This window comes from Mobula birostris, chromosome 16 (genome assembly GCF_030028105.1).
Source record: "Mobula birostris isolate sMobBir1 chromosome 16, sMobBir1.hap1, whole genome shotgun sequence".
Taxonomy (NCBI): domain Eukaryota; kingdom Metazoa; phylum Chordata; class Chondrichthyes; order Myliobatiformes; family Myliobatidae; genus Mobula; species Mobula birostris.
The window spans coordinates 38,231,356-38,248,271 of record NC_092385.1 but is presented as its reverse complement, the minus strand read 5'-3'; the positions used below and the strand labels follow the sequence as shown (position 1 = coordinate 38,248,271).

The 16,916-nt window shown below is 41.5% G+C and overlaps 1 protein-coding gene across 6 annotated transcripts in view; it reads left to right on the top strand.

Moving 5' to 3' along the window:
• foxp1b (forkhead box P1b) overlaps positions 1-16,916 on the top strand; it is a 559,907-nt gene that overhangs the window by 9,004 nt on the left and 533,987 nt on the right. The window contains exon 2 of one of the 6 annotated variants that reach the window (XM_072280567.1): positions 13,006-13,139. The exons of the other annotated variants lie outside the window; for them this stretch is intronic. The gene's annotated coding sequence lies outside the window, so the exon portion shown is untranslated. The remainder of the gene's footprint in view (positions 1-13,005; positions 13,140-16,916) is intronic. 6 annotated transcript variants of the gene reach the window in all.

The window sequence follows — 16,916 nt, the reverse complement described above, 5'->3', positions numbered from 1 at the left end:
AATTATTAATTTAAGCTACTTGTGAATTCTTGAGAACATTGGAACAAGCCCCCAGTTTTGCTCTGAGGCAAACTCGCAAGTAGTAATGATCCATGCCCATATGGTTTAACTTGGGTTTAGAAGCACTTCGGATTTCCCGGACTTTTGATCCCTATGTGTATTGCTTTTCTTTGTTCCTACTAATTATACAGCAAAATAAAATATGATGTTCGTAGTAAATATAATTTCCATTAAACTCATCTTGGGCTTCCGGCTGGATACAGGTATCAATTATAACCGATATTTCAATGACAGATTCTGCCATCTTCTTCAGGAATGGCAGAATTTGTCATTGAAACATCGGTTATAAACAATACCGCTACCCGGCTGGAAGCCCGAGAAGAGTTTATTTGTCGTACACGCCGGGAAAGCACGAGGTCCTTTTTCATGATTTCCATTCTTAAAGACAACTGAATCAGTTTATTGCCAAGTTTACTTCTCTTTCTTTGTTTGGTAGGGTCTGGCTTTGAAGGTACTACTAATAGGGTTGTGTTTGTGCTGTCATTGACATTGCGGAGGCTCGGATTGCATATTGGCAGTGTCTTCCTTTGGGGAGGAGATACATAGAACAACACCCAACCTACTTTTCACATCCCCTTCCACATGAATGTGGGCAGTTGAATTAGTCGGCTGTGGTATTGGTAACAGATTTCTCCCCTCACTAGTCTAGAGGCACTGAGGCCAATTGTTACATTTCATTGATTGAGATAAATTAATGTAACAAGTGCATACTTAGGGTTTGAGTCTGTACTGGTCTGTAGAACTTGGTTACTTATTGAGTTAATTCACTGAGTGATCAGGAGGGCCCACATAAATGACTTAAACACAGATTGTATTTGAAATCAGATTACTGGCAAGTTGCTTTTACTATGATGTTTCCTTTGGAAAAGTCAATTTGTGGGATAGCACATCTCAATAAAAATGCTGCTTGCATGTTAGTAATATATCAGCTTTTGCCACATTGTCTCTTGTGGTTCCCTGCTGGTTGTAGTGTATTAATTCAACAAGCAGAATATCGGATAGATATCTGTCCAGAATTAATGTGCACAATCAGTTAAACTTCAGTAAAGTGCAACCTTCATCTTGGACTGTGATAAATAACTGATGAAACCAAGGTGCAGATTTAGATTATGTCATCCCTGATAGTCACATAGTGTATTGAGTTCTGCAACAACAAACCTAATTACACATACAAAGTAAGATGTATATCAAATGAGATGCCATCACTCAGTTTCAATTACTGTATTGTATAGCCTGACTACATCATATTTCCTACTTCTGGTCTTGATGAAGGGTCTTGGCCCAAGGTGTCGACTATTCATTTCCCTCCATGGATGCTGTGTGACCCGCTGAGTTCCACCAGCATTTGAGTGTGCTGCTCTAGATGATAGGTTTTTTTTCCCCTTCCAGGGAATATCTTTTCTAAATCAAAATATGTACTGATAGTCCAGCAATCTGGTTTTGCTAAAAATAGGCAGATTCACAAGATGTAATAGTATGTCAACGAAGTACTGAGTGCAATTATTTGAAGTTGTACTTGAAAAGGTGGCAAAAAAGCCTTTAAAATGGTACTGCTGTATCTGTTGAAAGGAATTGTCAATTGCTGGCAGTGAGCAACATAATTGTAGACTTCACAGAGGTGTAGCATTATGAATCTTATACATGCAAAACTTTAGAGTGCACATAGTAAATTGCCCATTTTTTTCATTCAAGTGGTGTCCTGTTAAATGTAGAAATGGCAATTTAATTTGTGTTTATTGGTTACAGTTCACTTAGCTTTGGAATATCCTATTAAATAACCTTGACTGGGTCTCGTAATACCAATTTGTAATAGAATAACTGAGATTTACTGAAAGGTAGGAAGTTGAGAGAGCAAAGCACTAATAAAAGGATGTTGAAAATGAAAGATATCAAATGGAGTAAATGATATTGAATGTATCAACTGGTAATGCTGGGAGTGGTGGCGGGGTCATGACGATTACTTTGTGCATACTTTAATTGTGAATTATTATGCAGTTAGGTGTTAATGGAACAACCGCTGATCTTTACCATACACATACATTGATTTGGAGATTAAACAGGTTTTAATGCACATGACTTGTGGGAAACTATTTGAAAAGTTCATTATGTAACAGTTTGTGTATATAAGATGCTAAATGGAAGGAATAGAGAAGTCCATAAATTGACCTTGCAGACAGAATTTTACATAAATTGGGAAAGGAATTGCTGAAAAGAAATCTGTCATGGGGAAAATGCTCCATTTACTGAAAATACTTCCTAAATACTTACAACATATGGTACTATTGATCAAAAGATTATCAGTTGCATTTCTGTGGCTCTTCACTGTGGTTACGTAACATTTCATAAATATGGTAGAATGGGTGGCGCAGTGGCACAGAGTAAGTGCTGCCACCACACAGGTCCACTTTCTGTCCTGACCTTATGACTGGAATTTTCACATGGGGGATGGGGGTGGTTGATGGGTTTGTGGAAGGGAAGAGGTTACAGGGAAATAATTGGGGAATGGGACTTCTGGAAATAATCTGCAAACTGGCATAGACACAATTGGCAAATGGCCTCCTTCCATGTCATAACATTTCCTAGAAGATTGTATTGTGAATTGATGTGTACACAGGATCAACAGAACTATTAAGATTAAACATACACTCAGTGACCATTTTATTGGGTACCTCTTGTACCTAATAACGTGGCCACTGAGTCTGTGTTCATTGTCTTCTGCTGGTGTAGCCCCTCCACTTAAAGCTCCAATGTGTTGTGCAATCAGAGATGCCCTTCTGCACACCACTGTTGTAATACGTGGTTATTTGACTTGCTGTCACCTTCCTATCAGCTCGAACCAGTGTGGCCATTCTCCTCTGACTTCTCTCATTAGCAAGTCATTTTTGTCCACAGAGCTACTGCTGACTGGATACTTTCTGTTTATCACACCATTCTTTGTAAACTCGAGAGACTGTGTGTGAAAATCCCAGGAGATCAGCAGTTTCTGAGATACTGAAGTGACCCCGTCTACCACCAACAATCATTCCGCAGTTAACGTCACTTAGATCACATTTCTTCCCCCATTCTGATGTTTTGTCTGAACAATAACTGAACCACTTGACTGTGTCTGCATCCTTTATACGCTGAGTTGCTGACACATGATTGGCTGATTAGATATTTGCATTAATGACAGGTGGACAGGTGTACCTAATAAAGCAGCCACTAAGTGTATCTATTAATGGTATAGCAGTAGTTATGATTTGCATTTTCACAACATTTAATTTATGGAACCTTGGAAGCTCTGACCTTAATACCCCTGAACTGCGTACAGAATTGGCTGCTACTGGTGGAAGTTTGGAAATACAGTGGATTCCAGTTAATTGGGCCATCAGTTAATTTGGGGCAGGCACTTATTTGGGACAACTCTTGAAGAACAAAAACAGCTGGTATTCCCTTTGTTTGTTTGGGACACTATGCTTCTAAATTGGGATAGGAGACTGTTGTTGAACAGTTTCTAATTAGTGCCAGTTGGATGCGTTTGTGTGGCCATTAGATACCTCATCATGCTTAGAGTGAACAGTTTTTAAATAGCATCAGTTGCGTGTATTTCTTTTCAAAAAGTAGTGACTTTTGTTGCTGATAGTTGGTGAGAAATAAGCAGTAAGACAATTCAGAGCAGTTTTACCCACTGAGATTGCAAGTATTCAGACTTGGAAATGCCAGAAATGGCCAAGAGTGAAAATGAAATGATTTCACTACTTCAACAAGTTAGGAAATACAAAAAACTTGAAGGAATCAACAATTATCGTGAATGTTACCCTTGATCTCCACCAGACATTCAGTTCTCATAATACATAATTTGTTACTCAGTTAAATGGTAGTTTGTCTTTTTTATACCTTATTAACTATTTACATAAAACTTTGGCTATTTGGTCCATTTTACCGGAATCCACTGTACTTGCATCTTTCCTTTGCTCAGTACTTTCATACGTTTTCCTGTTCATTATTTTCAGCAATCACTTGCAGTTATTATTAAACATAAAATGATCTGATTTTGCTTATTCCTGTACTTTATGTCAGACAATAATTGAAAGATTTACGCATCGCTTCCCTTTGCAGACATAAAGGACATATTCTTTCTCCTCACATTCTCGGGAGTTTGGTTGTACCTGACAATTTAAGGTCTTATATGAATTTACATCTTCATTGAAAATAACTAAGGTTAAAGGATCTGCATAAGTGTACAAAGTAGTGTATTCATAAAGGTATTATATACCTGAGTTTGTAAGCTGTTTGTGATATGAAGTAAATATTCAGTTGTTATACTACAGGGTAAAATCTCCGCATTACCAACACAAACCTCGTGTTAAATTCATTTTTACAGCTGTTGGAATCTGTCCAGTTCGTGCATTGGTGGATATTTGTAATTTCAACTATTTTATCACAGATGCTGATTTTTGGAAAGTGACTTTGCATCATCATTAGCAGGGACCAATTCAGAGTCTTTTGAGAAGACTAGCTTTCCACAATTTTCTAGGAAGTGTGTTGAACACGTTAGACATTACATTGCAGCATGCCTTGTCCATTAAGGACTGTGGTTAGCAGATCAGCAGTGTAACTGAGGTAGGATGAATGCATCCTTTTTATTCAGGGTTGGGAATCAATATCCAGAGGCATATGCCTAAGGTGGGAGGGATTTAATAGGAACTGTGGCAACTTTTTCACCCAAAGGGTGGTCAGTATATGGAATGAGCTGCCAGAGCAGGTGGTTGAGACAGATACACCAATAACATTTAAAAGACACGTGGACGGGATGCAAATAGTATAGAGGAATGCAGGCCAACCTTGGGAAATTGGACTGGCTTAGACTGGCATTTTGGTGAGCATGGACCAGTTGGGCCAAAGGGTCTTTTTCTGTGCTGTGTGACTCTGATTCTAATTGGAGTTAGGGTGGGATGTATAACTGACAGTAGCTCACAGCATAGCAAAGTCATTTTACTTAGAAAAGAGAAACCATTTGAAGAAAAGTATAAATAAAAACTAAAGGAACCAGGAGTTTCACTTCTGCAGAAAAATCCAGTGAACAGACAGTAGTTAGATATAAAATTATATGCTTAAAATCAATCTCAGTCACTTGCAGCTGCATGTTTACCAGTCTTGATTAACAAGAGAATTATCCAATCATATCCATTTTGTCTACTATGTGATTGTCACTGTACACAGCCACATAGACATGTTTCAAGAAAACCAATCTGCATTTTGTGTATGTAGTAAAGAAACATATAGAAATAATTTAAATTAATTATTTTGTTGTTTGATATGAGTGGTGTCATCTCTCCAACATGGAAGTGAAATGGAATAAAATATTAAAGGGAGAAACAGTCGAATAAATTCGAGAATGAAACAAGTAGTATAAATTTTAAAAAATCTTTAAAAAAAATCTTCAATAGAGCCTTTCAAGTGGTGGATGGTTGAACTTCTCAGAGCAAGGCTTGTTGTTTATTCCTTGAGCATGCAGATAGTCTTATGTCACTAATACAAAAACAGTCACATTCCAAGAGTGTTCTAGTATTGAACATCCACAGCCTTTGCTGAGAAGTCATGCTTATTGATTCGTGTACCCTCAGCTAAACAGAAACAACAGCAGATTTAAGTTACACACATCAAAGTTGCTGGTGAGCGCAGCAGGCCAGGCAGCATCTGTAGGAAGAGGTGCAGTCGACGTTTCAGGCCGAGACCCTTCGTCAGGAGTAACTGAAGGAAGAGTGAGTAAAGGATTTGAAAGTTGGAGGGGGAGGGGAGATCCAAAATGATAGGAGAAGACAGGAGGGGGAGGGATAGAGCCAAGAGCTGGACAGGTGATAGGCAAAAGGGGATACGAGAGGATCATGAGACAGGAGGTCTGGGAAGAAAGACAGGGGGAGGGGAACCCAGAGGATGGGCAAGAGGTATATTCAGAGGGAGAAAAAGGAGAGTGAAAGAAAGAATGTGTGCATAAAAATAAGTAACAGATGGGGTACGAGGGGGAGGTGGGGCCTTAGCGGAAGTTAGAGAAGTCTATGTTCATGCCATCAGGTTGGAGGCTACCCAGACGGAATATAAGGTGTTGTTCCTCCAACCTGAGTGTGGCTTCATCTTTACAGTAGAGGAGGCTGTGGATAGACATGTCTGAATGGGAATGGGATGTGGAATTAAAATGTGTGGCCACTGGGAGATCCTGCTTTCTCTGGCGGACAGAGCGTAGATGTTCAGCAAAGCGGTCTCCCAGTCTGCGTCGGGTCTCGCCAATATATAAAAGGCCACATCGGGAGCACCGGACGCAGTATATCACCCCAGTCGACTCACAGGTGAAGTGTTGCCTCACCTGGAAGGACTGTTTGGGGCCCTGAATGGTGGTAAGGGAGGAAGTGTAAGGGCATGTGTAGCACTTGTTCCGCTTACACGGATAAGTGCCAGGAGGGAGATCAGTGGGGAGGGATGGGAGGGACGAATGGACAAGGGAGTTGCGTAGGGAGCGATCCCTGCGGAATGCAGAGAGGGGGGGGGAGGGAAAGATGTGCTTAGTGGTGGGATCCCGTTGGAGGTGGCGGAAGTTACAGAGAATAATATGTTGGACCCGGAGGCTGGTGGGGTGGTAGTTGAGGACCAGGGGAACCCTATTCCTAGTGGGGTGGCGGGAGGATGGAGTGAGAGCAAATGTACGTGAAATGGGGGAGATGCGTTTAAGAGCAGAGTTGATAGTGGAGGAAGGGAAGGTTCCTCCACACTCAGGTTGGAGGAACAACACCTTATATTCCGTCTGGGTAGCCTCCAACCTGATGGCATGAACATCGACTTCTCTAACTTCCGCTAAGGCCCCACCTCCCCCTCGTAACCCATCTGTTACTTATTTTAATGCACACATTCTTTCTCTCACTCTCCTTTTTCTCCCTCTGTCCCTCTGAATATACCTCTTGCCCATCCTCTGGGTCCCCCACCCCCCCGTCTTTCTTCCCGGACCTCCTGTCCCATGATCCTCTCGTATCCCCTTTTGCCTATCACCTGTCCAGCTCTTGGCTCTATCCCTCCCCCTCCTGTCTTCTCCTATCATTTTGGATCTCCCCCTCCCCCTCCAACTTTCAAATCCCTTACTCACTCTTCCTTCAGTTAGTCCTGATGAAGGGTCTCGGCCTGAAACGTCGACTGCACCTCTTCCTAGAGATGCTGCCTGGCCTGCTGCGTTCACCAGCAACTTTGATGTGTGTTGCTTGAATTTCCAGCATCTGCAGAATTCCTGTTGTTAGCAGATTTAAGTTCTCTACTGGGGTGATAGACAAGTATCAGTTTCTCTGTCTGTATGAGCCCCAGCTGATATCATAGTTTTTTTTTGTCATTTATTATTAGGAGATGCTGGAGTGTGCAGATCTTTGTCACTGAGATCATTTGTTACATCACAGCCTGCAGAAACCCTTGAATAGGTTTCTTGAATGGTAGTCTAAGTCAGAATTCCAGCATAATTAGTATTAGTAATTTTCTAAGATTTGGATTTTGATTAAGTACAAAACTTGGCTTGATATGATTGTATTTGAAAAGGATTATTGAAATATATTCCACATTATTGAAGACTTGGTGATGTACTTAAGAGAACCTTCAAATGCATTATCAGAAACAAACCCAATTATGGTGCAGAAATGTACTCTTCCACTTTCCTTACTAAACAGCAAAATGGAAGCTGTCTTTCTCTATTGTGTTCATTGAAAATGCTCCGCTTTGGAATTTTCTCTGCTGTGAATCTGCATTATGTGTGCATGAATTAAGAGATGTGACTTAAAAATAAATTTTGTACTTTATTTACATTTTCTCTGATAAATTCTGTGAGAACAATTTTTTATTCCATAATGAGATTATAGATCGTAGATACAGGGAGGTAGTTACGCCAAAGGAGCAGAGGACAGGAAATTGGGTCACTGTCAGGCAAGAGAAGAGGAAAGGGCAGGCAGAGCAGGGTTCCCCTGTGGCTATTCCCCTCAACAACAAGTATACCGCATTGGATACTGTTGGGGGGGATGACTTACCTGGGACTAGCTGCAGTAGCCGGATCTCTGGCACTGAGTCTGGCTCTGCAGTGCAGAAGGGAGGGGGGAAAAGAGGAGAGCGGTAGTGATAGGGGACTCGATAGTTAGAGGTGCAGATAGAAGGTTCTGTGGTCATGACAGAGAATCCAGGATGGTTTGTTGCCTCCCGGGTGCCAGGGTCAAGGATGTCTCTGATCGATTGCATGACATTCTGAAGTGGGAGGGTGACCAGCCAGTTGTCATGGTGCACATCGGTACCAATGACAAGAGTGAAGAGGTCCTGGACAGTGAGTATAGAGAGCTTGGTAGGAAGTTGAAAAGCAGGACCTCAAGGGTGTAAATCTCAGGATTGCTACCTGTGCTAGGTGCCAGTGAGGGTAGGAATAGGATGCTCTGGAGGAGGAACAAGTGGCTGAGGAACTGGTGTAGGGGGCAGGGTTTCAGATTTCAGGATCATTGGGACCTCTTCTGGGGCAGGTGGGACCTGTACAAGAGAGACGGGTTACACTTGAACCACAGGGGGACCAATATCCTTTCAGGGAGGTTTGTTGGTGCTATTGGGGAGGCTTTAAACTAGATTTGCAGGGGGATGGGAACCAGCGTGCCAGAGCTGACAGTGTGGCTGGGGTGAAAATAAATGATGTTGAAAGTTTAAGCAAATCCGCTGATAGAAAGGTTGTGAGTGGTGGTAAAAATCTTCTGAGGTGTATATATTTCAATGCTAGGAGTATTGCGGGGAAGGCGGATGAGTTGAGGGCGTGGATTGACACGCGGAATTATGATGTTGTAGCAATTAGTGAAACTTGGCTACAGGAGGGGCAGGACTGGCAGCTTAATATTCCAGGGTTCTGATGTTTCAGATGTGATCGAGGCAGAGGAATGAAAGGTGGGGGAGTAGCATTGCTTGTTAGGGAAAATATTACAGCAGTGCTCAGGCAGGACAGATTAGAGGGCTTGTCTACTGAGTCCTTATGGGTGGAGCTGAGAAACAGGAAAGGTATGGCCACATTAGTGGGATTGTATTACAGACCACCCAATAGTCAACGAGACTTGGAAGAGCAAATCTGCAGAGAGATAGCAGGCAACTGCAGGAAACATAAAGTTGTGGTGGTAGGGGATTTTAATTTTCCATACATTGATTGGGACTCCCATACTGTTAGGGGTCTAGATGGTTTAGAGTTTGTAAAATGTGTTCAGGAAAGTTTTCTAAATCAGTATATAGAGGGACCAACTAGCGGGGATGCAATATTGGATCTCCTGTTAGGAAACGAATTAGAGCAAGTGACAGAAGTCTGTGTAGGGGAGCACTTTGGTTCCAGTGATCATAACACCATTAGTTTCAATTTGATCATGGACAAGGATAGATCTGGTCCTAGGGTTGAGGTTCTGAACTGGAAGAAAGCCAAATTTGAAGAAATGAGAAAGGATCTAAAAAGTGTGGATTGGGACAGGTTGTTCTCTGGCAAAGATGTGATTGGTAGGTGGGAAGCCTTCAAAGGGGAAGTTTTGAGAGTGCAGAGTTTGTATGTTCCTGTCAGGATTAAAGGCAAATTGAATAGGAATAAGGAATCTTAGTTCTCAAGGGATATTGCAACTCTGATAAAGAAGAAGAGGGAGTTGTATGAAATGTATAGGAAACAGGGGGTAAATCAGGTGCTTGAGGAGTATAAGAAGTGCAAGGAAATACTTAAGAAAGAAATCAGGAGGGCAAAAAGAAGACATGAGGTTGCCTTGGCAGTCACAGTGAAGGATAATCCAAAGAGCTTTTACAAGTATATTAAGAGCAAAAGGATTGTAAGGGATGAAATTGGTCCTCTTGAAGATCAGAGTGGTCGGCTTTGTGCGGAACCAAAGGAAATGGGGGAGATCTTAAATAGGTTTTTTGCGTCTGTATTTACTAAGGAAGCTGGCATGAAATCTATGGAATTGAGGGAATCAAGTAGTGAGACCATGGAAACTGTACAGATTGAAAAGGAGGAGGTGCTTGCTGTCTTGAGGAAAATTAAAGTGGATAAATCCCCGGGACCTGACAGAGTGTTCCCTCGGACCTTGAAGGAGACTAGTGTTGAAATTGCGGGGGCCCTGGCAGAAATATTTAAAATGTCGCTGTCTACGGGTGAAGTGCCGGAGGATTGGAGAGTGGCTCATGTTGTTCCGTTGTTTAAAAAAGGATTGAAAAGTAATCCGGGAAATTATAGGCCGGTGAGTTTAACGTCAGTAGTAGGTAAGTTATTGGAGGGAGTACTAAGAGACAGAATCTACAAGCATTTGGATAGACAGGGGCTTATCAGGGAAAGTCAACATGGCTTTGTGCGTGGTAGGTCATGTTTGACCAATCTGTTGGAGTTTTTCGAGGAGGTTACCAGGAAAGTGGATGAAGGGAAGGCAGTGGATATTGTCTACATGGACTTCAGTAAGGCCTTTGACAAGGTCCCACATGGGAGGTTAGTTAGGAAAATTCAGTCGCTAGGTATACATGGAGAGGTGGTAAATTGGATTAGACATTGGCTCGATGGAAGAAGCCAGAGAGTGGTGGTAGAGAATTGCTTCTCTGAGTGGACGCCTGTGACTAGTGGTGTGCCACAGGGATCAGTGCTGGGTCCATTGTTATTTGTCATCTATATCAATGATCTGGATGATAATGTGGTAAATTGGATCAGCAAGTTTGCTGATGATACAAAGATTGGAGGTGTAGTAGACAGTGAGGAAGGTTTTCAGAGCCTGCAGAGGGACTTGGACCAGCTGGAAAAATGGGCTGAAAAATGGCAGATGGAGTTTAATACTGACAAGTGTGAGGTATTGCACGTTGGAAGGACAAACCAATGTAGAACATACAGGGTTAACGGTAAGGCACTGAGGAGTGCAGTGGAACAGAGGGATCTGGGAATACAGATACAAAATTCCCTAAAAGTGTCGTCACAGGTAGATAGGGTCGTAAAGAGAGCTTTTGGTACATTGGCCTTTATTAATCGAAGTATTGAGTATAAGAGCTGGAATGTTATGATGAGGTTGTATAAGGCATTGGTGTATTGTGTTCAGTTTTGGTCACCAAATTATAGGAAGGTTATAAATAAGGTTGAAAGAGTGCAGAGAAGGTTTACAAGGATGTTGCCGGGACTTGAGAAACTCAGTTACAGAGAAAGGTTGAATAGGTTAGGACTTTATTCCCTGGAGCGTAGAAGAATGAGGGGAGATTTGATTGAGGTATATAAAATTATGGTGGGTATAGATAGAGTGAATGCAAGCAGGCTTTTTCCACTGAGGCAAGGGGAGAAAAAAACCAGAGGACATGGGTTAAGGGTGAGGGGGGAAAAGTTTAAAGTGAACATTAGGGGCAGCTTCTTCACGCAGAGAGTGGTGGGAGTATGGAATGAGCTGCCAGACGAGGTGGTAAATGCGGGTTCTTTTTTAACATTTAAGAATAAATTGGACAAATACATGGATGGGAGGTGTATGGAGGGATATGGTCTGTGTGCAGGTCAGTGGGACTAGGCAGAAAATGGTTTGGCACAGCCAAGAAGGGCCAAAGGGCCTGTTTCTGTGCTGTAGTTTCTATGGTTCTATGGTTCTATCCCAGATTTTTTGCTAGTGAATTGTGAATTCTGTTAGTGGATATTTTACCCAAACTGTCGAGCTGTGGGAGACACCTGTATTATTTAATTTAATAACACATTTGTTCATATCCTGGGTATGGGTATGAAATACAACAACCTAAGGCTCTCTTAACGTGAAATTACATGCAAGTGTTGAGGTAGTAAATTGGATTAGACATTGGCTTTGTGGGAGAAGCCTGAGTGGTAGGCCTGTGACTAGTAGTGTGCTGCAATGATCAGTGCTGGGCCCATTGTTGTTTGTCATCTATATCAGTGATCTGGATGATAACTGGATCAGCAAATTTGCGGATGACACCAAGACTGGGTGTGTAGTGGACAGTGAGGAAGGCTGTCATAGCTTACAGAGGGATCTGCACCAGCTGGAAGAATGGGCTGTAAAATGGCAGATGGAATTTGGTGCAGACAAGTGCAAGCTTGTAGGACCAACCATGTCGGTAGGTCTTGCACAGTGAATGGTAGAGCAATGAGGAGTGCGTTAGAACAAAGGGATCTGGGAATACTGGGCCATAATTCATTGAAACTGCCGTCAGAGGTAGATAGGGTCGTAAAGAAAGCTTTTGGCACATTGGCCTTCAGAAATCTATGTATTTAGTACAGGAGATGGGATGTTATGTTGAAGTTGTCTAAGACGTTTGTGGGGCCTAATTTGGAGTATTGTGTGCAGTTTTTGTCACCTACCTACAGGAAGGATGTAAACAAGGTTGAAAGAGTACAGAGGAAATTTACAAGAATGCTGCCGGGTGTGAGTTATAAGGAAAGGTTGAATGGGTCTGACTTTACTCCTTAGAATGTAAAAGATTAAGAGGAGATTTTGTAGAGGTATACAAAATTATGAGGGGTATAGATAGGGTAAATGCAAACAGGCTTTTTCCATTGAGGTTGGGTGGGACTACAACCTGAGGTCATGGGTTAAGGGTGAAAGGTGAAAAACTTAAAGGGAACATGGGGGGAAACTTCTTTCCTCAGGTTCGTGAGAGTGATGGAACAAGCTGCCAGCACAAGTGGCGCATGCGAGTTTGATTTCAATGTTTAAGAGACATTTGGATAGATAAATGGATGGTAGGAGTATTGAGGGCGATGGTCCTGGTGCAGGTTGATGTGATTAGGCAGTTTAGATAGTTCAGCATGGATTAGATGGGCTGAAGGGCCTGTTTCTGTGCTGTACTTCTCTGTGACTCTATAAACTTGAAGGCATAAGTGTTCAATATAATAATATGAATAAACCGTGAAAGACAGTGATCTTTTTGCTCTCTCTTTGTACATCCATTCTTTTGATATCAATTTTGTTTACTTCCCAGTATCCTGCCAAGAAATATGAATGACTGGAATAAGTGATATCCTCTCGGATCTCTGGAAATTTTGCTTTTGAATAAGGAGCTGAAAGTTATATAATTATCTACTGTCTTGTTCTGCTGTGTTTTGAGTAATACAGGCAAGTTGAAATTAAATATTTCCTGTCTCATAGTTGAATTATGTCTCACTTTGAAACATGCCTTATTTAGAAACTTTGTCTAAGTATACATACAAAAGTGGAGAGCATGAGTTTCATTATTTCATAGATTGACACATTATATCATCAGGTCCTTCATTTAAGAAGTTAGTGTTTTCATCATTCTTCGCCCTCTTCTCCAGTAATACCAATACTGCTCAGTAATATCAATTCCACTGAACATTTCAAAATGAGGTACTAGAATATTTCTTGCATCTGATTTGGAAGAAATAGTTCTACATGCTTCTCAGTATTGCTGAAACAGTTACAATAAGCACAAATTTATGTTAAATCCAGGTGACTTACTAGCTGTCTTGATCTTCAAGACTACTGGAAGTTAAAACATTAGCATTCGGAATCCAAAGGTCTGAAGACATAGAAGGTCTTTTGCCTTGGAGTAAATGTAATATTGTACCAGTCCAGATGCGTTCAGTGTTTCAAGAATCTAAGTGAATTATAGAAATTCATAATTGAAAAGAAACTCCTTTATTTTTCTGCAACACACATAAAAGTTGCTGGTGAACGCAGCAGGCCAGGCAGCATCTCTAGGAAGAGGTACAGTCGACGTTTCGGGTCGAGACCCTTCGTCAGGACTAACTGAAAGAAGAGCTAGTAAGAGATTTGAAAGGGGGAGGGGGAGATCCAAAATGATAGAAGACAGGAGGGGGAGGGATGGAGCCAAAAGCTGGACAGTTGATTGGCAAAAGGGATATGATAGGATCATGGGACAGGAGGCCTAGGGAGAAAGAAAAGGGGGAGGGGAAGCCCGGAGGATGGGCAGGGGGTATAGTGAGAGGGACAGAGGGAGAAAAAGGAGAGAGAGAGAAAAAGAAAGTGTGTACATAAATAAATAATGGGTGGGGTACAAGGGGGAGGTGGGGCATTAGCAGAAGTTTGAGAAGTCACTGTTCATGCCATCAGGTTGGAGGCTACCCAGACGGAATGTAAGGTATTGTTCCTCCAACCTGACTGTGGCTTTACAGTAGAGGAGGCTGTGGATAGACATACCAGAATGGGAATGGGACGTGGAATTAAAATGTGTGGCCGTAGAGAAAGCAGGATCTCCCAGTGGCCACACATTTTAATTCCACGTCCCATGCCCATTCTGATATGTCTATCCAAGGCCTCCTCTACTGTAAAGATGAAGTCATAGCCCTCTATACCCCTGCCATCCATGTACTTATCCAAATGCTCTTAAATTTTGAAATCAGACCCATATCCCCCACTTGTGCTGGCAGCTCATTCCACACTCTTACCACCCTCTGAGTGAAGAAGTTTCCTCTCATGTTTCCCTTAAACATTTCACCTTTCACCTTTTACCCATGACCTCTAGTTCTTGTCTCACCCAATGTCAGTGGAAAAAGCCGGCTTGCATTTACCCTATCTATACCCATCTCCCATCTCCTCTCGTTCTCCTATGCTCTAGTAAATACATATAACTCAAGTCCTGAAGTCTTGGCAACATCCTTGTAAATTTTCTCTGCACTCTTTCAATCTTATTGATATCTTTCCAGCAGGTAGGTAACCAGAACTGGACACAAATTCCGTATTTGGCCTCACCAACTTCTACTACAACTTCAACATAACTTCCCACCTGCTGTACTCAATACTTTGACTTATGAAGGCCAATGTACCAAAGGGTCTCATTACAAACTACTTGTGATACGGTTTTCAAGGAATTATGGATCTATATTCCCAGATCCCTCTGTTCTACCACACTCCTCAGTGCCCTACTGATCACTGTGAAGTCCTATCCTGGTTTGTCCTCCCGAAGTGCAACCCTCATACTTGTCTGCATTAAATACCATCTGCCATTTTTCAGCCCATCTTTCCACTGGTCCAGATCCTGCTGCAAGCTTTGATAGTCTTCCTCGCTGTCCACTATGCCCCCAATCTCAATGTCATTCACCATGTTGGCTCCAGAAATGTAGCACTGTTCCCAGAAAAATCCTCAGACTGTTGTTTGTTAACGCAACGACATATTATAGTTATACTTTAATGTACAGGTCACAAATACAGCTAATATTTTTCCACCATGATGCAAATCAATGAGTACCTTCATTCTTTCTGTTCATACCATTACGGTTATATTCCAGTGGGAATAAGAAATGATCTGGAATATAGTCCCAAAATGTTTTTATCCCCTTTTGTCCCCTCCAAAGCCCTGGGCCACTGAAACTATTTGTAAATAAATCCTTTGCAATTTGTCTATATGACTAAGTACAATCTGCCAATCAGGTATATTTATGGATATTTATTATTCTGAATTAAATGGAATTATATTAGATTTTTTCTACAAGTTTTTGTGTTTAATTCAACTATTTACAGTTTGGAAAAATAGAATACAATAGAAGCAACCCACATGGTTATTCCCATCCAGAGTGGTAAATATTGAGTAATCTTATTGTCAATAAAATCTGGTGACTTAACTGGTGTAGGAGACAGCAAATGATTTTATATTCATTATTTCTGTGTAATAGTTTACCACCTACCTAATTTTTCTGGGAAAAAAGACCTTGCCCTAATTGGGTGTTTATTGTAGTTTTGGTGATAAGGTCTGTTTTGGTTTGCTCTTTACACTATGTTTATTTCTGAACCCACTTGCTTTGTTGGGCAACTACTGGCTGCAACTTCATGATCCACCCTGACTCTTGCTGATGCAACATTGCGTTTTAAGTTAGGTATCAGTTAAAGATTTTCTATCTCAAAATTTGTTCCCAATTATAATTTTATATTAGATTAATAGACTTGGGTATTCTAGTGCACCCTAAAATGTCCGCTAGATGTAGATATGGCATTTTCATGTATGGACCTCTGTGTCATACATCAGTTGGCTTTATCCAGAACGGAATGAGTGTCTCCTGTATTTTCAGTAACAGAAAAATTGCTGCCCAGGAATTAGGCCAAATTAGGCAAATGGGTTCATGATAATTTTCCGGTTGTCGACCCAATTTAGGCCAGTGCACTGGCCAGGGCTGAGACAGGACTTATTGGGATAAGATTAGCCTTGGGCCTTAGTCTCATTTGACAGGGTGGGATGATAGGAAGAAGGGAAATAAAAAATCAAGGTCAAAGTTTCAGGACAGCACCCAAGATCACACCAATGATTGGCTAAGAACTGGGCAGGAGAGTCCAGAATTGTGCTAAAGAACAGGAATGTCAAAGAAATAAATGGCTATGATTGGAAATGAAGATTGCCCATGGGATGCAAAATCAGGCCTGGCCTTTGAGAGACCATAAATGTGAAAAGACCAGACTGGAGGGTTTTTGACGTTGGGTGATCAGGTCAAATTGGATAGGTGGGGGAATGTTCGAAATTCCTGCGTATCAGCTTGGGCCTTGGGTGGTGATGTTGGTTGGGGAAATCACTCCAGGGAAAACTTAGTTCAAGGTAAGCTGCAGTACTTCAAAAGAAATGACATTTGGAATGATGTCATCACTGACACGTGAAGGAAATTGACTGTATAGTTGCATAATTGACTTTATAGTTGCATAGACCATTATATTTCTAGGTCACAAGCTCTGCTTTTAGTCACACCATCTTTAGCATTCTCTTGGTTTCAGTGTCTTTCCATATGGCTAGAGGTTTATTGGCTTATTAAATCACTTGTTGCATTTTGGTGCTCTATTTTCATATGCTTAGTATTTTTTTAAACTGTTAAATTGGGCAGTGCCATTCAGCTTTCCAACAGGAAAACATAAGCTTCCATGAGCAGTTTC